Source organism: Phascolarctos cinereus, unplaced genomic scaffold, assembly GCF_003287225.1.
Source record: "Phascolarctos cinereus isolate Bilbo 61053 unplaced genomic scaffold, phaCin_HiC Scaffold_4;HRSCAF=312, whole genome shotgun sequence".
NCBI classification, from domain to species: Eukaryota; Metazoa; Chordata; class Mammalia; order Diprotodontia; family Phascolarctidae; genus Phascolarctos; species Phascolarctos cinereus.
In genome coordinates, this window is record NW_027555847.1 from 622,555,629 (window position 1) to 622,583,478 (window position 27,850).

Sequence of the window (27,850 nt, forward strand, 5' to 3'; positions counted from 1 at the left end):
GACTTCCTTTAAGGAGGACTGAATTATTTTTACCAGTGCCCTTCATTTTCTCTGCCCTGAGATTCCAGTCTTTCCTTCACTAAGACCCCAAGTCTTAACACAGGTCTAGCTAATACAGGTCCTGACATTCAGAAATCAAGGCTCAGTACTTCACTGACGTCTTTTCCTCAAGACCTTAAATGTGCCGGTCTATGTGACCCCCCCCCCAAGAGAAGAAAACAAACATTGCCCTCAAATGCCGAAACACTACAGGAGATGGAAGGAAGCCCTGCCCTTCTCTAACTCTCCGTCATCCCAGAAGGATGGGGGTTCTGTCTTCCCCTCACTCTTCCTGCCCTGCCCCCTCCATACCCCCATCAGGGGAGGAGATTCTGCCCTCCCATCAGTCTTCATCCCCTTCCCAAAAGGATATATCCCTTCTCCATCCTCTCAATGCCACCCAGAAAATCTGGAGGAAGATTCTGTCCTTCCCTCACCTTCTCCCCTGGTCCTAACATCCCCAGTGGGAGGGAAAGAAAGCTGTGTACTTTCCCCACACTCCTCCTCTCCAGTATCTCAGGGTAAGGAAGGAGAGAGGCTCCGTCCTCCCCTCACCCTCCTCCCCGTCACCCCCGGGGAAGACAGGAGACTTCGTCCTCCCCTCAGGATCCTCCCCATCACCCCCAGGAAGAGGGGAAGGCTCTGCCCTCCACGTCCCCCGCCCCAGGCGGCCGGGCCTCGAGCCTCCTCCCGCTAGCTCCGAGGACGGTGGTTTTCTCTTCTCCAAGAGTCCCCCGCAGCCCCAAAAGGTGAGTACCAAGAAGAATGGCTATTGCCCCGGGGCGGGGGGGGGCAGGCGGCCCGCGCCCTCTGCACGAGCGCTGCTACCTGGAGGGGCCGCTGCCGCCTCGGTGCTCTGGTCCCCCGCCGTAGCCGCCGCCGCCGCCGCGGGCTCGGCTCTCCTCACGGCCCCGCTGCCGCCGCCATCTTGCATTTCAAACCAGCTGCACTTTTCAGGGAGTCAACTCTGACCTGTGAACTCTAAACCCGGAACCATTCTGCGGGCCAGAGCAGGACCTCACATACTCCTGGGGCCCCGCCAGCCCCGGCGCCCCCCGCGGCCCCCGAGGGGAGGGGGCACGGGGAAGGAGGGGGGCACTGAGTTCGTGGTCCTGAGGCTCGAGACGCGGCGCGCAAGCGCGCGCAGGGATGCCGGCTGGCGGCCCGAGGGAGGACCCGCGCAACGCGCGCGCCCCCCACACCGCACTGCACACCCAGCCCGGCCGGGGGCTCTGCTGGGGGAGCGTTGTGCCTGACTGTTTGACACACCGCAGGAGGGGGCCGGAGGAGGAGCAAGCCCCGCCTCCCTGTCAATGGAAGTCCCGCCTCCTCTTGCGTCACTGTGTCACCATCAGCCACGCCCCCGTCCCCACGTGTTCCATTCAATTTTTGCCTTCTTTCACGTAGTCTTTTGCCACCTCTCAGGGGCCTCCTAGCTCTCCCCTTCCACCCCAAGTAATACAGAGGCGCAAAGCCATTCCCCGCTTTCGTAATCAATAGTCTTCCACCCCATAAACAACAACAAAAAAAGTCAATTAGTCTTCAACTGTGTCCTCAAAGGAGGGAAGGAATCTGGATTGCAATAGTTAAAAATCCTATCTCTGTTCCTCAGAAGCGTATGAAGCAAGAGGTGGGTTTCCCAGATACAGCCAGTATCTCTCTCTCTCTCTCTCTCTTTCTCTCTGTCTCTCTCTCTGTCTCTCTGTCCCTCTCTGGGCAGTTCTTCCATTCACTTCGGTTGAAGAGAGATGGTAATAGCTTGCATTTGGTTTCAAGATGTGCATTCACAATTACCGCAGGTAACTTTTGTTAGGCTGTTTGTTTGTTTTTTTTCCTTTAGCTCTAGGCTGCTAAACCTCTCATCACCACTAACGGTTGATCTCATTCTCCCTGAACCCTTTGGAGTTTGCTAAGAAGCTGACAGATGAGAAACTGACTCTGAGCCTTTACCCCACCCCACCAAAGGATGGCAGGACTACAGTATGCTTGTTTACATTTATTTTCCAAGTTGCTTGATGATTTCCAGTTCAGCAGGGTTTTTAATGATCATTTTTTCCCTCTTAAACACTTACTGACCCTCCGGTTAGCGGCACATGTTAAACTTTACCAAGGTCGTCTGCTCAGAGGTCATTGCTCCTACTAAATTATTGTATCTTTGTGACCTTCCCCAATTCACTTTACCTCTGATTTTCAATTTTCAATATCTTGTAAAATGATGTTGGTGGTAGTTAGGGGTGGTAAGGTGTAAGATCATGAAGCCCTGGGGCTGAAAGGGACCTCAGAAGTCATTTATTTCAATCCCCTCACTTTACATATAAGGAAACTGAGGCCAGGGTGATTAAGAAGTTTTCCTTTATCACAGTTAGTTACCGCTAGAAACAGATTTCAATCAAAGTCCTCTGAAGCCAGAGCCTATGCTCATTCCACTCTACCAAGCTGATTCTGTTTCAATGGCAGTTTAGATTTCTTTCCTTATTTGTAAACTGAAGTTGCATACAATATAGATATAAGCCAGCTTTACTGTAGTTCCCGACCAAATTATACCCTCCACATATTTATCCAGGTACTTTCTTCAGGGTTTTTCTCCAGTGCCACTTCTTGTCTGAAGCCTTTTCTGATCTGCCTCCTCACACCCAGGAATTAGGGAACTCCCCCTGATATATTATATTTACTTCATATATACCTCGTATTTGTTTGTCTGTGTGAATGTTGCTAGGTTGGAGAAAATGGACGACAGTCAGAAAGGATAAGCAAGCATGAAGGGATTGACAGTCTGCATTATTAAAAGAATTCCTCAGTCTATATGATCATAGACCATAGATATTGTATTGCAGTATTAGAGAGTGTACAATGTTTCCAGTACCTAGGACTGCTCTTGGTCCATAATTAGGTATATAATAAATGCTTGTTGACTTTCCTCCAATAGATTGTAAGCTCCATTGGGGCAGGCACAGTTTCACTTTTTATATCTCAAGTACCTAATATAGGACTTGGCACATAGTAGACACTTAAATGCTTGTTGAATGGATGAAAAAGGACAGCCTTGAAGAAGTAAGGAAATAACAAAGAAGCAACCTAAAGGTAGAAAGAAGAGAAGCAAATTTCCTTAGTGATAATAATATATACTTGAAATGATGGAATGACTAAGCCTCAGATTCGTTTTTTGCTTTTTTGTTTTTAGCATCAGCTAGTGATCTATCTCCTTCTGCAGCCCAGTGTCAGCCTTCATGAGTCCACTGCCAAACCACAGGGATTGAAGTGATAACTCTGGTTCTCCTTCCCTAAGGACTGTCCATATAAGTCACATTGAGACTAGCATCTTAAATTGATTGCCAATTTTTTGGTACGTTGGCATAAGACAAGACTGTCATAATCACTACTCAAAAAAACTGGCTGTTACAGACCCAAGCAATATGAATATATGTTTAGCATAGCAGATTGCTGCCAGCCCACATAAATCTGGTTTCAGATCATGCTTCAGAGTAACTTGTTTTTATTAAAATCAACTCATTTGTGAAAATTGTAAATATGTCTGAATTCAACAGCTGCGTGGCTACAAAAGTAAGGAATTTTAATCAGTCGATTGGCACATTGGAAGAGTCTAGAAATTTTTACATGTAACTACTGGTTAAACCCATACTCCCTCCTTGGCTGGTTGTTGTTCTTCATGCTCAAAAAGGATCAGAATGACACCCCTATGTCCCGGTTAAGTTTGGAAGGTTCTACCACAGGTCAGGCACAAATTAGTCTATATTTAGATAGACTAACAACATTTTACAGATATAAGAAAGTGAGGCCCAAAGAGATAAAAATGACTTCCCCAAAGCCATAGAGACACATTATAGAAGAGATATCTGATCAGACGACTTTAGTAAACTTTAATGTAGAAAACAGTTTTCAGAAACTACAAAGCCAGAACTAAATACTGTGCTTGATGATAATTAGTGACAAGAGGTCATTCAATAGGTTTTAAAAAGCAGTGTCTGCTGTTCATAGCCTGTTCCTCTTCTTCAGTGGTGAAGATGATTATAAGGAAGATTTGCTTTATTGCAGAGGTTCCCAAAATTTTTTGGCTACTGCCCCCTTTTAAAAAAAATTCCTTAGCGCCCCCCTAAAAATCCACTTTTAAAATTTTGCATCATTTCAAAAAATATAAAATATATTTTTAAATGACATATCTTAAATTTAGTAATTTATTGCAAATTTGTGGGGTTTTTCTTGCATTGAAATTTTGATGACACCATATTGCGTCATATAACCATATAGTATCTTATTGTGAACAAGTCATTACATGCACATATTCCTGCCAGTGTGTGCTAGACCCTGGACAATGTGCAACATGCTCACCTACCAACACTTGATTGTTAAGACCTGTACTCGGACTTGACCACTGATCAGTTATAACCTGCATTGTGTGTGTGTGTGTGTGTGTGTGTGTGTTTAATATAATGACTTTAATTCTGTTACACAACAGATGAAACATGTATGAAGGTTTTTTCAAAATTTTCTTATCTTTTCTTCTTTCCATATGCTTCCATTGCCCTCTCATTTTATTCAACCTCCCAACTGCACTGGAGGCTATTACATCCCCCTGGATCATTCCAGCGCCCCCCAGAGGGTGATATGGCCTACTCTGGGAACATATTCTTTAGTGTGAGGAGATTTTCTGACATCTTTATGGACTGAAGGGCAATAGTATATATGTTGCTTGCTGATATAGACACCCCAAGTAACCAACTCCAAGTGCTTAATTCCTTTTTGAGAGCCTGCTAACTCTACAGGACTTTTCTGAATTAATTTTCCTTTTAAGCTACCCTGCTTTTCCCAGTGAGGGGTGGGGTTAGTTTGGATTTAGATTTGCATTGTCCTGTGTTGAAAGGGTCTGTTGGGAAAATTTGAGGTGCCCTATGTGTTGTGAGGGCAATTTGAAATTTCTTTTTAGTCTGGGTGGTCACTTGGAATATCCTATGTGTTGCAGAGATCTTAGTGAAATTTCCAATACTCCTCCCCTTAGTGGGAGAAGGAGAGAGCAAGTTACAATAGCCAAATTCTTCCTGAATGCCTTCCTCCAAAAAGGTGTCTCCCATGCCTATGTCAAAATCATATATGATTCTTTGAAAGGGGAAAGGGAAGGGGAGGGAAGGGAAAGGAAGAGAAAAGAAGGAAAAGGAAGGAGATAGGAGGCAAGGGAAGGGAAGGGGAGGGGAGGGAAGGGAAGAACAGGGAAGGGAAAGAGCATTTATATAGTGACCACTATGTACCAGGCACTGTGCTAAGCACTTTTTACAAATATTATCTTACTGATCCTCACAGGAGATGAAGAGGTATTATTATAATGTACCTATGAAGTAGATAGGTAGTATTATTACCTACTTGTGAAGTAGGTGCTATTATTATCCCCATTTTACAGTTGAGGAAACTGGGGCAAACAGAGATAAAGTGATTTGCCCAAAGTCACACAAATAGTAAGTGTGTGAGGCCACACTTGAACTCAGGTCTTCCTGACTCCAGAATCAGAGCTCTATCCATCATGTCACCAGCTGCTGCTGAAAGAACAACAGAGATAACTTTGTTCCATGATCTTTTGATTATTAAGGCATAAAGCAATGAGACATGTTTCTCAAAAACATTTACAACTGTCATCGAGGATAGCCAATGTAGAATCAAAATTGCACAAGGATTCTCTATAGATAATGATAATAGAGGACAGATAGGTATAATAGATAAATAGATATAGATAATAGATTATCTATAGATTCTCCAGATGATTTATAGATATTATGCTGATTGTGTTGGGTCCCAGAACACTGCAGAAGTCCCTTAATAAGATTCATAAGCTTTCCAAAGAGTTTGGACTAACTATCCATATTAGAAAATCCAAGTGCATATAGAATGCCAATTTTCCATATTATGAAATGCAGCTGTATGGACAATCCGTAGAGTTCATCAATCAATACATACATCTTGGACAGATCCTGAAAATAGACAGTGAGCTGGGCCCAGAATGAGGAGAGAGGGATGGATTGCCTTTGAGAAATCACACTGTTCTTTTATTGTCTCCAAGTTTCTCTCCAAATCAAAGGTTCCTCTTTCTAATATTAGTATCCTAGTTGTGACATTTTATGGCTGTAAATCATGGAATACCATAGCTTGCACAATGATAAAGTTGACAATTACTCAAACGGAGAAAAGAAATACATAGGAAGAATGAGAAGACTATAATACATTACTAATGAGGAATTAATTACATTGGAAAAGTAGTATAATTAATGTCATCACTGAAATACATGATCACAAAGATGGCCCACTCTCAAGGTAAAACAAAGATATCATCAGTAGATAGCCTAGTTGCTCCAGGTCAAGAGAATGTGAGTAAAGTCCTTAGCACATTAGGCAGACCCCATGGTTGATTTTTTTAGTTACTATTATCATTTTTATTATATTGTCAAGGTCCACACATGTATAATTAGAATTTCTCCAATTATTTAAATCTGTACTTTGTAAATAGTATTTTGTAGTTGCCTTTATAACATGTGTTTGCTCTGGTACAAGTGTTTGAAGGCCATGTCTGTTACATCCTCTTACACCCAGGGATTTCTGGTACACTGACAGAGTTGAAGGAATCCCTGTTTTTCTACTGTACATTCAAGTCCTCATTGATTGTGGTAGCTAAAAAAAAAATTTGCTTCAATCTATATTCATTCACTATCAGTTGTTTCTCTGGGGATGAATAGCATTTTTCATCCTAAGTCCTTCAGAGTTGTCTTGGATCATTGTATTCTAAGAATAGCTAAGTCATTCATAGCTGATCATCTTACAATATTGCTATTACTTTGTACACAATACATTTCACTTTGCATCAGCCCATGCAAGTCTTTCCAGGTTTTTCTGAGAGCACCTTGCTCATCATTTCTTATAGTACAGTAGTATTCCATCATAACCACATACCACAACTTGTTCAGCCATTCCCCAATTGATGGGCATCCCCTCAATTTCTAATTCTTTACTCCCAGAAAAGAACCACTATAAATATTTTTGTACAGATAGGTCCTTTTCCTTTTTGTTTTTTTATCTCTTTTGGGATACAGACTAGTAGTGATATTGCTAGGTCAAAGGGTATGCATGGTTTTATAACCCTATGGGCATAGTTCCAAATTGCTCTACAGAATAGTTGAATCATTTCACAACTCCACCAACAGTGCATTAAGGTCTCATTTTCCCCAAATGCACTCCAACATTTGTCATTTACCTTTTCTGCCCTATTAGCCAATCTAATAGGTATGAGATAATACCTCAGAATTGTTTTAATTTACATTTCTCCAATCAATATTGAGTTAGAGAATTTTTTTCATATGGCTATAGATAGCTTTAATTATTTCATCTGAAAATAGTTTATATTTTTATCATTTATTAATTGGGGAATGGCTCTCATTTTTATAAATTTGACTCAGTTCTCTATATGTTTGAGAAATGAGGCCTTTATCAGAGAAACTTGCTTCAAAATTTTTTTCAGTTACTATTGCTAACTGTATTTCCCTCCATCCTATTTCCCCCACCCCGCTTATTCTATTCTCTTTCCATTCACCCTGTCTCTCTTTAAAAGTATTTTGCTTCTGACTACCCCCTCCCCCAATCTGCCTTCCCTTCTATCCCCCCTCCCTTCTCTTATCCCCTTCCCCTCCTATTTTCCTGTAGGGTAAGATATATTTCTATATCCAACTGAGTGTGTATGTTATTCTCTCTTTGAGCCAAGTCTGATAAAAGTAAGGTTCACTCACTCCCCCTCACCTCTCCTTCTTCCCCACCACTGTAAAAGCTTTTTCTTGACTCTTTTATGTGAGATTATTTACCCCACTCTACCTCTTCCTTTCTCTTTTTTCTCAATACATTCCTCTCTCACCCCTTAATTTTGTTTTTAGATATGATCCCTTCCTATTCAACTAATACCTATGCCCTCTGTCTACATATACTCCTTCTAACTACCCTAATTTTATGAGTTCCAAATATCATCTCCCCATGTAGGAATATAAACAGTTTAAACTTAAAGTCCCTTTGGATTTCCCTTTCCTGTTTACCTTTCCATGCTTCTCTTGAGTCTTGCATTTGAAAGTCAAATTTTCTATTCAGCTCTGGTCTTTTCATCAAGAATGCTTGAGGGGCAGAAAGGTGGAGCAGTGGATAGAGCACCAGCCCTGAATTCAGGAGGACCTGAGTTCAAATCTGGCCTCAGAGACATGACACTTACTAGCTGCGTGACCCTGGGCAAGTCACTTAACCCCATTGCCTAGCCAAAAAAACAAACAATTATCAAAAACGCAGAATGCTTGAAAGTCCTCTGTCTCATTGAATGTCCATTTTTTCCCCTGAAGGATTATACTCAGTTTTGCTGGGTAGGTGATTCTTGGTTGTAATCTTAGCTCCTTAGCCTTCTAGAATAATATAATCCAAACCCTCTGTTCCTTTAATGTAGAAACTGTTAAATCTTGTGTTATACTGACTATGGCTCCATGATACTTGAATTATTTCTTTCTGGCTGTTTGCATTATTTTCTCTTTGACCTGGGAGTTCTGGAATTTGACTACAACATTCCTGGGAGTTTTCATTTTGGGATCTCTTTCAGGAGGCGATTGGTGGATTCTTTCAATTTTTATTTTACCTTCAGGTTCTAGAATATCGGCCAATTTTCCTCAATTATTTCTTGAAAGATACTGTCTAGCCTCTTCTTTTGATTATGGCTTTTAAGTAGTCCAATAATTTTAAAATTATCTCTCTTGGATCTATTCTCCAGGTCAGTTGTTTTTCCAGTGAGATATTTCACATTGTCTTCTATTGTTTCATTCCTTTGGTTTTGTTTTATTGTTTTCTGATTTCTCACAAAGTCATTAGCTTCCATTTGTTCCATTCTAATTTTTAAGGAATTATTTTCTTTTTCTTTTCTTTTTTTTTTTTTTGCAACATCAGGTGCGACAGACCTTTCCCACTGACCTTCTAAGTTGTTTTTGGTGTCTGTGGACTGAGAGGTCTGGGAATGGCCACTGCTGTCAGTGATTCAGTCACCTAAAAGCCTGCTCCTCGTTTGCTGGGGTCAGGTCTGCACCGGTACGGTTTGTGCTGACTGTGCTCCTCTCTCACACTAGTGCAACAGAACTTTCCTGCTAACCTTCCAAGGCATCTTGGGCTGGAAATTTGTTTCATTCCATCTTTCTGTGGGTTCTGCTGCTCTATAATTTGTTTAGAGTCATTTTTAAAAGGTATTTGGAGGGGTTTGGGGAGAGCCTAGGTGAGTCCCTGCCTTTACTCTGTCACCTTGGCTCTGCCTGCCCAATAGTTGATATTATAGGAAGACATGGATAACAGTTGCACCTGATGACCAGGCAAGGATGAGTTGTGATATGCATTATTAGTGGGGATATTCATATCAATATGATCACAGATCCACTGGCTCATTAGTGATTATAGGATTATATTATTACATAGATCTAGAGCTGAAAAGGACCATTTCACACTTCAGATGAGTAAACTGAGGGCCAGAGAATTTAAATGAAACTAAAATCACATAGGAAAGAAGTGGCAGATCTAGGAGTTGAATTCAGGTCCCTAAACTCTTAAGTTAGGTGTTCTCTTTCCATTGTACTCCGTTTCTTCTCAAGGTGTTAAAAAATTAGTAGCCTATATAAATAGTGGGCCAATGTTGTAGCCCAATATGATATTGCATTAAAAATATTGGTCAAATTTATAGTTTAACCAGCACTGTAGCAGATGGTCTGTTTCCCCATATCCCCTCACCATTAAATATTATATGTATATATGTACATATATACAGATGTGTATATATAAATATATTATGTATTTTTACATATATAGTGACTATAATATATCAGGCACTATGCTAAACACTTAACAAATGTTATCTTATTTGATTCTTATAGGAGGTGAAGAAGTAGACACATACACACACACACACACACACACACACACACAATCACTATTCCTCCATGAATTGTCAACTCCTTTTCCAAATCTGGCTTGCCTATCTGATGAAAATCAGGACAGTACCATTGATGACCACTTTATGCTTGGAATCCCCACACCCCTGTTCTTAACTTAGATAGCTCATAAACAGAGATCCCACTCTTGTCTCTTTGTGGCCCGTTTTAATCAATCTAAATGCTTCAGGCACAGTTTATGATAGTAACAGTTCTCTAGAAGTAAATTTAACAAATGTATGTTGAACATCTACTATGTATAAGGCTTTGTATTAGTCACTAACGATAAAGATGCATACGATATGGCCCCTGCCTATAAGGAGCTAACATTCCAAAGGTGGAAATAGGGTATGCATACAATAATTATACTGCTAATACTGCCAAAACCAGACTACTGCTAAAATCCAGTGCATTCTTGAAGTTCAGGGCCAAATTCCACATTCTTCTTGAAACGTTTTATGGTACCCTTAACTAGATGTGGCTTCTTACAATTAACCCATACAGGAATATTGAAAAGAAGTATGGAGATTCAGAAGTCAATAAATCACCAAGTACTTATTAAGAGCATACTGTGTTCTAGGCACTGTGCTAAGTGCTGGGAACACAAATGCAAGCAGAAAGAAAGACATCCTTACCTTGAAGGAGATGACATTCTCACTGGGGAATTCTAATTGGAACATGTAAAACATACAAGGATACTGAAAAACACAGTACAAGGTGGATGGAGACTTGTGATTCATTCCCTTTTAGGAGGATTAGAAAGGCTTCATGAAGCAGGTGCTGTTTAAAATGGCCCTTGAAGAACAGGCAAGACTTTGACAGATTCACTTAAGAAGGGCAGCAACAGGCCCTGTGCTAGGTGCTGAGGATGCAAAGACAAAATCAAAACAGTTCCTAAACACAGGGAGCTTACATTTTTTGATAGAGGTAGATATGGAAGAAGAGGTGGGAAAAAGCATTTTGTATGGAAGGTAGGTAGAAAAGAAGCAATGGAAGGAAGGACACAACATTTGAAGGAGCTTAGGATACAGGTAAAGAAGTAGTAGGAGACAGAGCTAAAACTAGGGTTGTAGGACCAGAGCGTTGTCCTTAGTGGAAGGATATTGAGATGATTCGTGAGATATCTGAAGGAGTAGATAACTGAAATTTAGAAGGCATAAAAATTTAACATTTGTACTTCATTAGCAACATTAGTAACTATTTTTCCTGTCCATTCAACTAAATTTATCTTAATTACTCTTTGTATTATTTTCACATCATGAATTACCAAGTTGATCTGTGCTGCTTGTCCTAGACCCATTTCTTGTTGCTTCCCTCATACATACATATATGTGTGTGTGTGTGTGTATATATATATATATATAATATATATATACATATATATATATATGTATATATATATATATATATATGTATGTATGTATATTCTTTTATTATTTGCTGCAGGTATATTTCTTGTTACTTGCTCTAGGTGCCAAAATTTCTAGTTACAACTATGGCAGGAGAGAAAACTTAAAAGATAGCTTGGAGCCAGATTATTAAGATCTTTGAATATTTGGCAAAGTAGTTTTTAAATTAATTTGTTTAGAGATGCCTGGGGAAACACTCTGGATTAATCACTCTGCTTATTTGACTACAAACAAGTAGCCTAACCTCACTTTCTTCACCCTAAAATGAGGAAACAAGTTGAACTATATGACTTCTTAGGTTCATATCAGCTCTAAATCTAAAGCTCCTTAGGAGACTTAGGAGACTAAAGTCCTATTGTAATGCTTCATCATAGCTTGGAGTTGACCCTGGGTCAACTTGAAGGCTTTGCCAGCATAGACATGGCCTAACAAGATGAAAAGCCTTAATGGGCTTGGCCAGAAACTAAGGCATAGGTCTGACCGTGTTGTTTCCCTGCTCAAAAGCCTTTGTTGGCCCACCATTGTCTATAGAATAAAATACAAATTCCTTACCTGACATTTAAAGCCTTCATGCAGCATCTCACACTGTATACCAAGATAAGCTCCAAATGAGTACATGACTTAGACATAAAGTCTGACATCATAAACAAATTAGAGGAGCAAGGAAGAAATTACCTGTCAGATTGATGGATTGGGGAAGAGGCCATGATGACACAAGCATTAGGGAAGTTCATTTGAGATAAAATAGACAATTTTGATTACATAAAATTAACATGTTTTTGCACAAGCATAACCAATGAAGCTAAAATTATAAGAAGCGGAGAAAGTTGAGGGAAAAAAATCTTTGCAACAAGTTTCTCTGATGAAGGTCTCATTTCTAAGATACATAGAGAGCTAAGTTAAATTTGTAAAGAATAAGATTATTCCTCAGTGGATAAATGGTCTAAGGAGATGAATAGGCAATTTCAGAGGAAGAAATCCAAGCTATCAATAACCACATTAAAAATGCTCTAAATCACCAACAATTAAAGAAACAAATTAAAATAACTCTGAGGTACCACCTTATGACCATCAGATTGGGTAACTTGACAAAAAAAAGGAAAATGACAAATGCTAGAGGGGCTTTGGGAAAATAGGAACTTGAATGCACTGTTGGTGGAGCTGTGGAATGGAAAGCAATTTGAAACCATGACCCAAAAGCTATTAAACTGCACATACCCTTTGACCTAGTGATACTGCTACTTGGTCTGTATTTCAAAGAGATCAAAGAAAGAGAAGAAGAACCATATGTACAAAATATTTATAGCAGCATTTTTTTGTGGGGGCAAAGAATCAGTGACTAAAGGGATGCTCATTGGACACGATTAAGCGATTGAACAACAATAGCAACAAAATGTGCTAGGCATAAACTCTAGGGATACAAATACAAAAAAGAAAGGCAGTCTCTGCCCTCAAGGATCTTATAACCTTTTTTTTGGGGGGGGATATTTTATTTTTTTCCAATTACATGAAAAACAATTTTTAACATTCTTTTTTAAAATCTTGAGTTCTGAATTTCCTTCCTCTCTCTCCTCTCCCCCGTCGCTAAGATTTTAAGCAATTTGACATAGGTTATACATGTACAATCATGCAAAACATATTTCCATATTAGTCATGTTGTGAAAGAAGAAACAGACCCTCCCCAAAACCATAAAAAAAAAAGTGAAAAACAGTATGCTTTGATCTGCATTCAAACTCCATCAGTTTTTTCTCTGGAGGTAGCATTTTTTCATTATGAGTCCTTTGGAATTGTTTTGGATCATTGTATTGATTACAGTAGCTAAGTTTTTCACAGGTGGTCATCCTTACATAATTGCTGTTACTGTATACAATGTTCTTCTGGTTCTGCTCACTTCACTCAGCATCAGTTCATGTACAGCTTTCCAGATTTTTCTGAAATCATCCTGCTCATCATTTCTTATAGCACAATAGTATTACATTATAAGCATTTACCTCCAACTTGTTCAGCCATTCCCCAACTGATGGGCATTCCCTCAATTTCCAAAAGAGCTGCTATAAATATTTTTGTACAAATAGGTCCTTTTCCTTTTTAAAAAAATCCCTTTGGGATACAGACCTGGTTAGTGGTATTGCTGGATCAAAGGGTATGCACAGTTTTTTAGCCTTTTGGGCATAGCTCCAAATTTTTCTCTAGAATCCTTGGATCAGTTCACAGCTCCACCAACAGTGCATTAGTGTCCTAATTTTCCCATATCCCCTCCAACATTTATCATGGTCTTTTTTTGTCATACTAGCCCATCTATGAGGTAGTACCTCAGTGTTGTTTTATTTGTATTTCTCTAATCAGTAGTGGTTTAGAGCATTTTTTTCATATGACTATACATAGCTTTGTTTTCTTCTTCTGAAAACTGTTCATATCCTTTGACCATTTATCAGCTGGGGAATGACTTGCGTCCTTATAAATTTGACTCAGTTCTCTATAGAGACAAGGTCTTTATCAGAGACTCTTACTGTAAAAAATTTCCCCCAGCTTTCTGTTTTCTTTCTAATCCTGGTTGCATTGGTTTTGTTTGTGCAAAAAACTATAGTTTAATATAATCAAAATTATCTATTTTATATCCCATGATGCTCTCTATCTCTTGTTTGGTCATAAGTTCTTACCTTATTTATAGATCTGAGAGGTAAACTATTCTGTGCTCCCCTAATTTGCTTATGGTATGACCCTTTATGCCTAAATCATGTACCCATTTTGACCTTATCTTGATATATAGTATAAGATGTTGGTCTATACCTAATTTCTGCCATACTATTTTCCGGTTTTCCCAGCAGTTTATGTCAAATAGTGAGTTCTTTAAGGATTTTACAGTCTAAGGAGGAAAGACAACACACGAAAGAAAGCTGAAGAAGGGAGTAGGGGGAGGGAAGGTAGTGGAGAAACCAAAGAAGTACAGAATAAGTGTAGCAGGGTAGGAAATAAGATATCTGAGAAGTTAGTCCTGTTCCTTACTTAAATAGAGGAGTTTATAACTACTCTTCAATCAGAAGGGGAGAGGGTACCAATGAGGTGAGAGTAACAAGACTGATGGATTTTGCAAGATGATGAGGTTTCCCAGTGATGAGTTTGCTAGGGTACTGCTGTAGAAGCCAAGGAAATTCAAAATGAGCATCCTATTGTCAGAGGACTGATAATGACCTATTCACATCCTGACAGAGAAATGATGGATTCAAGATGTAGAATGAGGTTTTTGGCTAACATGGGAATTTATTTTGCTTGATCACACATATTTGCTACAAGGGTTTTGTTTTTCTTTTCTCTTTTAAATCAGGGGTAGGTGGGAGAGAAAAAAAATCAGTGCTTATTAATTGAAAAAAAATATTTTTTAAAAGTTGAAAGAAATCACATTCCTGTGTGTCCCATCTACCTTTTCTCTCTTTCTTCTCTTTCTGTGAGGTTACTCTGTTTAAAAATGTCCAGGAAGCTTCTTACTGGGCAGCCATTTTCATTTAGGCAGGATCTGAGTGATTATCCTTCGTGTAACATCTGTGGGGAGAAAATGAAGAAGGAACCTAAGAATTAGCAAGCACTATCTAATTTACATTTTTCCCCCGAATAGGGTGGGGAAATGGGCGTAAGAGAAATAGCATTAAAAGGAAGACACCAGGCAGGCAAGACAGGGTCCTCCATCTAAAATATGTAACTAAAATTACAGAGTAATTACAGAATATTTACATAGGGTGGTACTTATTTTCCTTCCTAAACAGCTGGAGTGAAAGCGTGAGCCTTGTCATTGCTAAACTCCATGACTTTCCTAAATATTCACCACAGTAAACAGCCATAATTAAAATTCATCACCCGTAATCAGATTCCAAATTATTTTGTGAATACATTATTTATGCCAGTGAACCTTCCCCCACCCTCCAGTCAGTTTTTAAACCAGTAGAAGTTTCACAATGGGCCTTTAAACAAATACTTACTCTCTTACAATGCCCACATGTCCAGGATATCAATTTGGACTTTCTTTGATCCATTAACTGTTTTAATCACGTACATTCAGAACACTTAAACAAATGTGCTGTCTGAAGGTAAAAGTACTCCAAGCGCCCTCTCGCTGCATGCTAAGTGCTTTTCTCTGAATCGGAGCCAGAGAGCAGTCATTGGCACAACAACTGTTTTCATGTAGGGATTTCATCTCCCAACCTTTGCTCATTCAAAATGCAAAACCTAAAGAATTCAGCTTTCTCAATTTCCCCTTTAAGAAAATGTAATAAAAATAGAATGCAGCAATGCTACCAGGAATGAAGAAACAAAAGAGCTTAACTATGACAAGAAACTATAAAATAAATTTGGTGAATGGGATACATAATATCCCATTATGGTATTAAAGAAGTGAGTGTTGGGTCAGTGTAAGCTTATAGCTGAGATACTTAAAGGTAGCTCATTGCCTTTCCACTTCAGAGGCCTCATTCAGAGAAGCAGCCTGTCATGGTGGAGAGAAGGCTGACCTTCAAGGCAACAAGCCTTGGGTCCATGTCCTGCCTCTGACACATATTGTCAGTGCAACCATAGGCAAGTTACAACCTCTTGGTGCCTAGGAAACCCTCTAAAACTATAAATTATGGAAGAAGGGCCAGTTTCCAGCCCTATACAGATGAAACAATAAAACAAAACACATTTAGTTTAATAAATGCTTGTTGATTGATGGTTTTGTGCAAATGCAATGAGGGTATCTCATACTCTTCAAATTTTGCTTTTTTTTTTTTGCAAATTCTCAAAACATGCACTCACCATCTGTCAGGCTAAAGTGAAAAACTGTCTAATACACATGGATGCTTAGTAAATTGGTAGACTGTATCTGAGTTGCCCCTCCTTTTTTCTAACTAAATAATTTTAACTCTCTTCATTTGGTGCATTTAACATTAAAAAATACAATTTGTTTAGCTTGTCAAAGTGACAAACTATGCTTGGACATAATCTTCTCACGTGTAGCTTTTTTTTTTTTTGTGCAAAGCAATTCAACAAGTATTTATTAATCTCCTACTTTGTGCCCAGAACTGTGATAAGATACCACTAGAAATAATCATAATGTACAACATTACGTGATTTGTTTTTATATCACCATTTCTGTTTTATACCCTTTTATGGGTGGGAATAGGAGCCATGACTTAATTGGTGTGTAGGTTACCAATTGGGAAAGTCCCTCTATCAATGTAGATCAGTGACTATTCTGCAACTTGTAGTCTTTGAGAATGGGCACCTAGATATTAATTGGCTTGCCTGGGGTCACTCATGCAAGGTGTGGGCAGAAGAGGAATTTGAACCCCATGTTTCCTATGCTAAGTCTTTCTTTCTATTCACCCTGCCACCCTAAATTTAATTTATAAATGCACAAGAGAGTTAGTAGTTTGTATTAATTTTGTATTCTATATATACCTATCTCCCCTGTTAGAAAGTAAACTCTTTGATGGTAGGGACTTTTTTTTTTACTCTTGCTTTGTATTCCATACAGTGCCTGTGACATTGTAAGCACTTAATAACATAAATGCTTGTTGATTCATTGATATGCTGAATACCTTTCCATATGTGACCCAATTAATCCCTTTTGGGTAGACTTTAGGCATAAGCCAAATTTAAGCTTTTTTTAAGAGACTGTTCCAGAGTTCTACTATAGTGTAATATAGTGAGTATCAAAGAGCTGGATTCCCCTTTTTCGAGGGCAGGATCCCTCAAGACCTCAACCAGGTTAGGGTAAATGAGCCCAGAGCTGGGGACCCTTAGTGAGAGACGGAGTCCTTGCTGTCTGTGCCAGGAGATTTTTGCACTGGATTTTTCTAAACTGTTCAAAAATCTTCCATACAAAGGGTTTGGAACCCATTTGTTAAAAATATGAAAATGGAACACTTTCTGAGAAGATGGAAATTCACTAGCCAAATTTAAACAAAAACCTTTGCATAATTGATGGATGGGACAGAAAAATGAGAGACATGATTTAGTAAGGATAGCCAGTGCTACACTTCTTGCTATCAGAACTATGTTATCTTTGTAAGGAATATTTTTTTAGTTATTATAGCCATTAAAACCAACCAAGTATCAAAATAAAACTGAATGTCAAATTAGACCTTCAAATTACTATAACACAAAATGTTAAATCAAGACTTTCAAAAAATAAGGAACACATGGAATTGCATTGATCTCATTAAAAATAGAATTACTAATAATTTTAGTGAGAGGGAAAAAAAGGTTTTGTACCATTAATAAATAAAAGTGAGAGCTACCTCATCAACAGTTCCCTATAGAAATGAAATCACTCATCTGGTATCCAACCATAATAAATAAAATTGTTTTAAAAGTGTTCTTTTCATCCTTTTAAAAGTTTTATGTTGGGGGGCAGAGCCAAGATGGCAGAGTGAAAGCAGTGACATGCTTGAGCTCTCCCCCAAATCCCTCCAAATACTCATAAAAAATGGCTCTAAACAAATTCTGAAGCAGCAGAACCCACAAAAAGACAGAGTGAAACAAATTTCTAGCCCAAGACAACCTGGATGATTGATCAGAAAGGTGTATCGCGCCAGGCTGGGAGAGCAGCGTGGGCGCGCAGGCCGCAGCAAACCTGGAGCAGGCCTCAGAGGACTGAATCGCGGGCAGCTGTGGAGGTTTCCAGACTCCTCAATCCACGAATGCCAGACAACTTAGGTCAGTGGGAAAAGTCTGTTTCTGTCAGTGGTCAGAGAGGAAGGCGGGGTTTCAGCTCCATTCCCCAAGAGCATGGCACTGGGTGGGGCAGCTGCTTCCCGAGCTTCCGGCCCACAGACTGAGGGGGAATCCAGTGGCTGATCAGAGAGGGACTGCAGGGATCTCTTTGTCAGTGCTGAGGCAGGAATCTCTTGCTTTGCCCGTGTGGATCTGGGTCACAGTTCTGGGCAGTGCTGGGGTGAGGAGGAGCGCTGGCTGGTGGTGGAGCTTGTAGTGGCTGTGGAGAGGAACCCCTCCTCACAGTTACGGACAGAAAGGAATACTTGTGGTCACAGGCCAGGAAAGGAGTAAACACCTCGCCTTATCATACCACCTTGGAAGAACTGAAAATTTACAGGTCCCTACAAGTATCTCTGAAAACAGCTACACAAACCCCTGAAGCTTGGGACAGTACACTCTCTTGGAAGCAGACTCTTACCTTAACAAAGAGTTTAAAACTCAAGTAATTGGCTGGGATCATGAGCAAGCAGCACAAAAAGAGTCAGACTATATTATCTTACTTTGGTGAAAAAGAACATCAAAATATACAACCAGAAGAAGACAACAAAGTCAAAGCTCCTACATCCAAAGCCTCCAAGAAAAATATGAATCAGTCCCAGGCCTTGGAAGAGCTCAAAAGGGATTTTGAGAAGCAAGTAAGGGAAGTAGAGGAAAAACTGGGAAGAGAAATGAGAGTGATGCAAGAAAATCATGAAAAACAAGTCAACAGCTTGCTAAAGGAGACCAAGAAAAATACTGAAGAAAATAACACCTTAAAAAACAGCCTAACCCAAATGGCAAAAGAGGTCCAAAAAGCCAATGAGGAGAAAAATGCCCTAAAAAAATTGGCCAAAAATGGAAAAAGGAAGTCCAAAAGATTACTGAAGAAAATACTTCCTTAAAAATTAGAATAGAGCAATTGGAAGACAGTGACTTTATGAGAAATCAAGACACTGTAAAACAAATCCAAAAGAATGAAAAATTAGAAAACAATGTGAAATATCTCATTGGAAAAACAACTGACCTGGAAAATAGATCCAGGAGAGAGAATTTAAAAATTATTGGACTATCTGAAAGCCATGATCAAAAAAAAGCCTAGACATCATCTTTCAAGAAATTATCAAGGAAAACTGCCCTGATATATTAGAACCAGAGGGCAAAATAGAAATTGAAAGAATCCACAGATCTCCTCCTGAAAGAGATCCCCAAAGGAAAACTCCTAGGAATATTGTAGCCAAATTCCAGAGTTCCCAGGTCAAGGAGAAAATATTACAAGCTGCCAGAAGGAAACAATTCAAGTACTGTGGAAACACAATCAGGATAACACAAGATTTAGCAGCTTCTACATTAAAGGACCACAGGGCATGGAATATAATATTCCAGGGCAAAGGAGATAGGATTACAACCAAGAATCACCTACCCAGCAAAACTGAGTATAATCCTTCAGGGGAAAAAATGGTCATTCAGTGAAATAGAGGACTTTCAAGCATTCCTGATGAAAAGACCAGAGCTAAACAGAAAATTTGACTTTCAAATACAGGACTCCAGTGGAACATGAAGAGGTAAACAGGAAAGAGAAATCATAAGAGACTTATTAAGATTGAACTGTTTACATTCCTGCATGGAAAGATGATATTTGTAACTCATGAGAACTTTGTCAGTATTAGGGTAGTTGAAGGAAAAAAATTGTATATGTATGTATATATAGATAGATAGAGGGCACAGGGTGAGTTGAAGATTAAGGGGTCATATCTGGAGAATAAAATTAAGGGATGAGAGAGGATGATACTCGGAGAAGAAAGGGAGAGGTAGAATGGGGTAAATTATCTCACAAAAAAAACAGAAAAGAAAAGTCTCTCACAGTGGAGGGGAAACAGGGGAAGGTGAGAGGGAATGAGGGAATCTTATTCTCATAGGATTTGGCTTAAGGAGAGAATAACATACACATTCAATTGGGTATGGAAATCTGTCTTACCCTACAGGAAAATAGGGGGAGAAGGGGACAAGAGAGCAGGGGGGTGATAGAGAGGAGGGCAGATTGGGAAAGAGGGTAATCAGAAGCAAATACTTCTGAGGAGGGACAGGGTCAAAAGAAAGAATAGAATAAATGGGAGGGCAGGATAGGATTAAGGGAAATAGAGTTAGTTTTTCACAACATGTCTACTATGGAAGTGTTTTGCATAACTGCACATGTACAACCTATATTGAGTTGCTTGCCTTTTCAATGAGGGTGGGTGGGAGGGAGAAGGGAGAAAATTTGGAACTCAAAGTTTTAAAAACAAGTGTTTAAAAAAATGTTTTCACGTGCAACTGGGAAATAAGAAATACAGGAAATGGGGTACAGAAGTCTATCCTGCTCTACAGGAAAAAGAAGGGGAAGGGGATAAGAGAAGGGAGGGGGGAGAGATAGAAGAGAAGGCAGACCAGGGAAAGGGATATTCAGAATGCATGCCATCTTGGGGTAGGGGGAGGGGTGAGAAATTTGGAACTCAAAAACTTATGGAAGTGAATATTGAAAATTAAAAATAAATAAATTCATATTAAAAAAAATTTTTATGTTTTGCAAATGTTTTATATAAAAGATGCCTGCAGTATTGCATGTATATAATTTATATGGGAGAGGCGAGAGATGTGACCCTCCCTCTGCCCCCAGCTCAGCAGATGTAGTCAGACATGATCTTTTTTTAATTTTTAGCTTTTATTTAGTATTTTATTTTTCCCCAGTTACATGTAAAAACAATTTTTAACATTCGTTTTTAAAGCTCTGAGTTCCAAATGCTCTCCCTCTTTCCGTATCTCTCCTCCCCCTCCGCCATTAAGAAGGCAAGCAATTAGATATAGGTTATACATGTGTAGTCATGCAAAACATATCCATGATAGCATAATCAAGTTTTAAGGAATCAACAATATAGGCTTATGCTCTAATTCCTCTATGAAGTACAAAGCCTTCTCTAATTGAGTCAAGAAGGGTACAATATGATTGGCCAAGAAAACAAATTAGTCATGCCTCTCGGGACTTTAAATTGCTAAACCGTGAAGAGCTCAAGGAAATCTAAGTTCAGCAGTCGTGGAGTGAGACCTCCCTTCCCTCCCTTCCGTGCCCCGCCTCTCCCCTCCCCATCCCGCCCCGAGAATAGGACATTTCTCTCTCCTCCTTGCCTCAATCAGTAGTGACATCTAGGTAGTGGCATTTAGCAGCAGAGCGGAAGATTGCAAATCGGGCAGAGATTGCAAGCTGGAAGCTACCTGTGGAAGAGACTCCAGCAAGGGAGGTGAGAGGAGGGGTTTCTCTTCCATCCCCTCCCCATATACATCATCTATGTAGTTTTTGAGGGAACCTACTAGATCAGCAGGAGGCACTAGATCCAGTGAGGAGCACGGGCACAGGCTCCTGGCTCCTGACAGGCATGGATACAGTAACCAGAGGGAGGAAACAGCTTTAAGGATTGTGACCCCTAGACGATTGAGAGGGACGCACCTGGATAGAAATGTTACGTTCAGAGGAAGTTGCATAATGATTCTACAAGGGAGAAAGCAATTCCAAATTCTTCATTATCAGGATTTGTAAGTTGCTGGGTGCCTTACTACATGATATTTTATGTTTGAGCCCACTCTTCCCATGGATGATGCACATTTGTGGGAGCATGTACTTGATTTATGGGAAAAACACCTTTTAACTACTGTTCTTCACATGCCATTTTAGTAAATAATTTTGCTAAGAACTAAATGATTCTACTGGATTGACTGTTAATGGGAGGTTTACTGTTGGGAGCTCATGAGCTGTAAGAATAGGAGCATAGACCCACAGGGACCCAACCCATTAGGAGAGCTGTTCATTTATAAGTAAATAAATGTGTATATATGTATGCATATATGTGTAGATAGATAGTACATACTCACAATTTTTTACTATGAGTGAAAAAGTTGCAAAGTATTCATTTTATCCTACTCCTTTAGATTTAAGAAATTTGTGATGTGAATCTTCTTACTATTCAGGACCATTTTTAGGTGAATACACTTTCCCGGCACTCAATTTCTTATGATTTTATGTTAGTTGTTGTTGTTATTTTTGTTGTTCAGTTGTGTCTGACCCTTTGTGACCTTATTTGGGGTTTTTTTGGGCAAAGATATTGTAATGGTTTGCCATTTCCTTCTCTAGCTCATTTTATAGCTGAGGAAACTGAGTTAATTGACTTGCTCAGGGTAACACTGCTAGTAAGTGGCTGAGGCTAGATTTGAACTCAGGAAGATGAGCGTTTCTGGCTCCAGGTCCAGTGCCAACTAGTGCAGTTTAAGATATAACAAATCAACCCCAAGAAAAAGGGGAATCATCTCACAATCAAATCCCAGACCCACTCTGCCCTAAAGTTTTTCTTTATTCAGTCTCTGAAGGGCCATACTTCGTAAGTTGGTGGCTTATGGAAGGTTAATTGTCCTTCTGTACTCTGACATGTGCAGTAATGTTTGCAGTTCTGGACACTAGATTTTGGGAAGGAAATAGAAAAGATGGAACATGTCAGAATAAGGCAACCAGGATGAGAAGACTAGAAGCCCTATATAAATCAATTGAAGGAAATGGAAATGTTTGGCCCAGAGGGAGGGAATAAACATTTATTAAGCCCTTATTTATGTGCCAAATGCTTTACAAATGTCATCTCATTTGATTTGAAGACAGCAAATGAAGTCTGCCACTAGGTTAGTCCTGGAAGCCTTTGTGGCCCAGCAAACCTGTTGGTGTTTGCACTAAGCTGGCATCTATGCATATTCTTTGAAAACCTAGGGTCACTTCTATGCCAGGACGTGGGAATCTTGTGTACTTTGGGTTAGGGAAGATATTGATAGCCTTGAGTGTAGCTAGAGAAATGGTGCTCTGCTTGGTGAGGATTGGTTGAAAGAACTGGGGATCTTTATTTAGCTTGGAAGAAGGAAGACTTAGGGAGTCAGAGAAACACACATCTTCAAGTATTTTTATGGCTATTATAGGGAGAAGAAGGATTAGAATTTGTCCTGCTCTGCCTTGGAGGGAGTAGAACTAGGATAGAAGCTGTAGAGTCAGCCTTCAGTTGGGTGTAAGGAAAATACTTCCTGACAATTGGAGCTATATGAAAGTGGCATGGCTTACATGTTGAGCTAATGGATTTCTAGGCTTGGCCTCTGAAGTCGCTTTCAAGCCAGAGGAACTGCAATTTTGGTGTATACTGCATCAATTACATCTCATGTGTTCGTGTGACCTATGCCAGAGGAGTGCTGAAGCCAGCAATGGTGAGAACTGATTGTTAAATTTGCAGTGTGAGTATTGACACCTCAGTAACTGGCTACAAATTAGGGCTTGGTTTACTGTTCGATTATTGTAGATTATCTAAACTTAAGAAAGCTTGGGAAAATGTTAACAATGCAGATTAAACCTCAAGGTGTGTCTCGTGCATAATTTTTCAGTCATTTGTTATAAATTTACCAGCACACCCCAGCAAATGACAACTGAAATCTAGAAAAATTCCTCTAAATTCAGTTTTCAGTCCCTTCCTCATACCCAATGTTCTGTCAGGACTGCTACTGCAGTTGTGAAATCAATGAGTTCCAATTTCTATCTCTGTCCCTGTACACCCTCTAGTGGAGGTGTTAACAAGCAACAAAATGGAGAGAGAGAGAGAGACAAAGGAAGGAAGGAGAGAAAGGAAGAAAGAAGGAAAGAAGGAAAAAGAAAAAAAGGGAGAGAGGGGGAGAGAGAAGAAGGGGAAAGAAAAAGAAAGGTAAGATTTTTGGATGACCCACTAAAGGCTGGCAGAATTTTAGGAAGATGCGATGATAACTCCACCCTGAATAATAAAGGATTAACGGTATATATATATGGAAATGCTGTGATGGAAAAGGTGTGAGAAAGAGCTGAGAACTTTGAACAGGAGTGTACAAAACACAAAGTATTTATTAAAGTTAAAATCCCAAGGACTCCTCTTTCATCTGAATTCATAGAATCATGCATTGTTAGAGGTCTAGAGCACTTAGTATTATCCATTCATTTGATAGATGAGGAAACTAAAGTCCAGAGAAAGAAAAGTCTTGCCTAAGATCACATAGTTATGAAGTAGAAGAGCAAGGATTTAAAATTAGAGACAGCTAGGTGGCACAGGGGTTTGAATGTTGGACTGAGTCAGGTAAACTTGAGTTTGAATTCTGCCTTAAGCACATTTAGCTGTGTAATGCTGGGTAAGTCACTCTCCTTATCAGATTTTATCCTTTTGTATCCCTTGCTTTTAGCAGTGTATATGGCACATAGTAGGCGCTTCGCTTAATAAATGTTCAGTGGCAGCTAGTTGGCACAGTGGATAGAGTATTGGGCCTGAACTCAGGAAGACTTATCTTCCTGACTTATCTGGCTTCAGACACTTATTAGCTGTGTGACCCTGGGCAAGTCACTTAACCTTGACTTCGTCAAAAACAAACAAAAAATTCAGAACTAATGACTGCCTGTGTACCACACGAGGTTTTTTTCCCCCCAAAATTGGGAAAGAAAACCTGGGATTGACATTTTAATATGACTACTATATGAAAGACTAGACAGCAGGCATGGAGCAATTTATACTAATGATTAAGACCTGTCAGTCCATTATGCAAAGGATAGCAACTCATCAGTCTTTGAAATTATAGTCTATGAATGCTGCCACTGTACATTTTCAAATACATTGAACAACAACATATGCACATCTAAGTTTTCTAACTCATTCTATAGTGCCACATTGCTTTCAACAAACATCATAATTCATAACTCTTGAAGTAGCTTGGTGGCACAATGGATAGAGCTCTGGGCGTGGAGTCAAGAAGACCTGAGTTCACATTTGCTCAGATATTTACTAGCTGCATGATCCTGGGCAAATCACTTAATGTTAGTGCAATGCCTGGCACATAGTAGGTACTTAATAAAGGCTTGTTTCCTTCCTTCCTTCCCTCTTTCCCTTCCCTTTCTCCTTCCTTCATTTCTTCCTACAGCAGTATGTGTCCCTGTCTTTCTAAAGCCCTGTCAACACTGAATTTTGTTATTTTTAGTTCTTTGTGAACTTATCCTTAAGGAACTATCTCAGAGTTCTTTTAATTAACATTTATTTGATTAGAGAGTTTTAAGTTTTTCAGGTTGTTATTGGTAACATGTTTTTTCTTTCAAGATCTGTCTAGATTATTTAACCGCTTACCTGCTAAGGAATGGACCTTGCTCTTCCATATTTCTTTCAATTCTTCATAGATTTTTGATGTCAGACTTTAATGAGAGAAGTATGGCAAACATTTTCCCTCTCTGGTTTCTTTCCATTTTATTCTGGACACATTGCTTTTTTCTTGTATGAAAACTAATAGTAAAAACCATGTGTTTTATAAAGTTCTATAGATTCTTTCATCTGTTGAATTTTCTTCCCCTCTTCCAAACACAATAGAATATCAATCTATTTTTGAAAAAGTATTTAAAATATATTTGGAATCTATTGGAACCTATTATATGGGATTAAGATCTAATTTCATTATTATTGTTTCTTTGGCCATGCTGCTTGCTATTCAATTTGCCAAACCATTTATATCGAATAATAATTGCTTTCCCCAATGTTTTGTGATTGGGATTCATCAAACACTAAATTAATGAATACCTTTGGTCCTAGTTCTTTATGATCTACTTTATTCTATTGTCAATTTTTCTATTTAAAAAAAACCCCAGCACCAAGTAGTTTGGATAATTATTCTTTATTGTATAACTTTATCACTTGAAGTGAAAAATTGTTTTTCATTTTTTTCTTATTTTCTAATCCCTCTTCTTATTTTCACCTATTTGCTCCTCTATAGAAAATTTTAAAATTCAGTTCAACAAACATTTATTTATTAAGCTCCTACTTGACAAACATGCAAGACCTTGGGAATCCAAAATAGACAGCTAAATCATTTGTGCCCTCAGGGAGTTTATATTCTATTAGAGGAATATAGTAAATACACTTTAAAAAAAAGTAAATAAAAAGTAATTGGAGAGAACTGAGCCTTGACAATCACAAATCTGGGAAAGCTTCACCTGAGCTGGGTCTTGAAGGAAGATAAGGATTATGAGAGGGAGAGCTGAGGAAGGATTGTGTTACACATTCAGTATGCCTTTTCATCTTCTCAGAACCTGAAGATTCTATGTGCTGTCTCTCCCAATATGAGCTCCTCGAAAGCAGGGACTGTTTTCTATTTTTATTTTTCCATTTGAATCTCTAGCACTCCATAAATGAAAGGAATCTTAACTATATTGTTGTTTGTCCTTCGTTTGCCTCAGGTGTGAATTGGATTTGAGTGAGTCAAGAGTTGCACAAAGTTGTCAGCCTCACTCTCTCTGCCAGAAGCATGGAAGTCTAGTGGCAAGACACAAGTCAGGATGATGGCTCTGGATGCAGTAGATGACCTTGACATCCTCCATGCCCAACCAAGCTCTAAGCACTCTACAGCACCTGCTTCAGCCGCCTTCATGACTTTTGGAACAGATTATTCTCAGCAGCCCATTCTGCCTGGAAGTGTTCTCGCGCTGGTGGTAGACATCCCCCTTAACTCACCGATGGGTTTGGAGTTTGTCAGTTACACCCAACCTGGTTTAGCCCAATTGGCAGATGGTTTTACTAGGATGCGGCCACTGCTCGTGCTGCAGCTTCTTGGAGCCATAGGTGCGAGGTGGGTGACAGGCGGACACCAAAAGTAGCCCTGGAAAGGGCTCAGAGGCATGTGTCCTCCCTGAACACCCCGTATGCTCCGCCGTACTATAGCTGACCAGTGGTCATCCACCCCTCTGTTTGAAGACCTCCAAGGATGGGGGAAGCCCTCCGTCCTTCAAGACAACCCCTTCCACTTCTGAGTATCTACTGAGCTTAAATGGACCTCTTTGTAACTACCATCTGTTGTTCTTGGTTCTTCCCTTTGAGGCCAAACAGAACAAGCCTGGCCTTTCATATATTCCAAGTCATTTCTCATCGCCTGCCACATTTCCTGAATCTTCTCTCCTCCAGGCTATCCCCAGTGCCTTCAACTATTCTTTTGTGACATGGACTCAAAGCCCTTCGCAGTCCTGCCCTCCTTCCTCTGGACCTCCAACTTATCAATGTCCTTTTTAAACTATGGCACTTCAAATGAGATCGGAGTAGAATTACAGTGAAACGATCACCTCTCTATTGCTGGAAGCCTCTCTTAATACCGCTCAAGATCATATTAAATTTTTGGCTGCCACATTACACTGCTGACTCTCATACTGATTTTTCAGTCCACTAAAATTCCTAGATTAAAAAAAAAAACACTTTTATTGTGACCTTAACAATAAATCAACCAACAGAAAAATTTCAATATACAAATAAGAAAGAGACTTGTACAGGAAACTGAACTTTGGTTAAATTAATTTTTTAAAGATGTATATAATGTTAAAGGGACCAACAGATTTTTTTTTCCTTCTGCACTTGTTTTCCTCTGTGCGTTGAAAAAAAAAGTTTTACTGCCAGCCTGTTTGTTCTGACCGTTAGCAGCAGTCTTTATTCTTTTTCGAGGGTAGGTAGGTAGATGGAGTGCCTGCAGTCAGAAGATGCCTCTTCCTGAGTTCGAATCAGGCCTCAGATACTTACTGGCTATATGACCCTGGGCAAATTACTTAATCCTGTGTGTCTCAGTTTCTACATCTGTAACACGAGCTAGAGAAGAAA

General features: G+C 39.5%; 1 protein-coding gene and 1 long non-coding RNA gene across 10 annotated transcripts in view; one reads left to right on the forward strand and one right to left on the reverse strand.

Annotated features, from left to right (window-relative positions):
- ZHX1 (zinc fingers and homeoboxes 1) overlaps positions 1-1,313 on the reverse strand; it is a 44,892-nt gene extending 43,579 nt beyond the window's left edge. For all 9 annotated transcript variants that reach the window (XR_002320437.2, XR_002320435.2, XR_002320439.2 and 6 more), the window contains exon 1: positions 868-1,313. The gene's annotated coding sequence lies outside the window, so the exon portion shown is untranslated. The remainder of the gene's footprint in view (positions 1-867) is intronic.
- Positions 263-27,651, forward strand: LOC144457031 (uncharacterized). The gene is made up of 2 exons (XR_013486315.1): positions 263-788; positions 26,449-27,651. It is a non-coding gene; the product is annotated as an uncharacterized LOC144457031 (long non-coding RNA).
- The last annotated feature ends 199 nt before the right edge of the window (positions 27,652-27,850 follow it).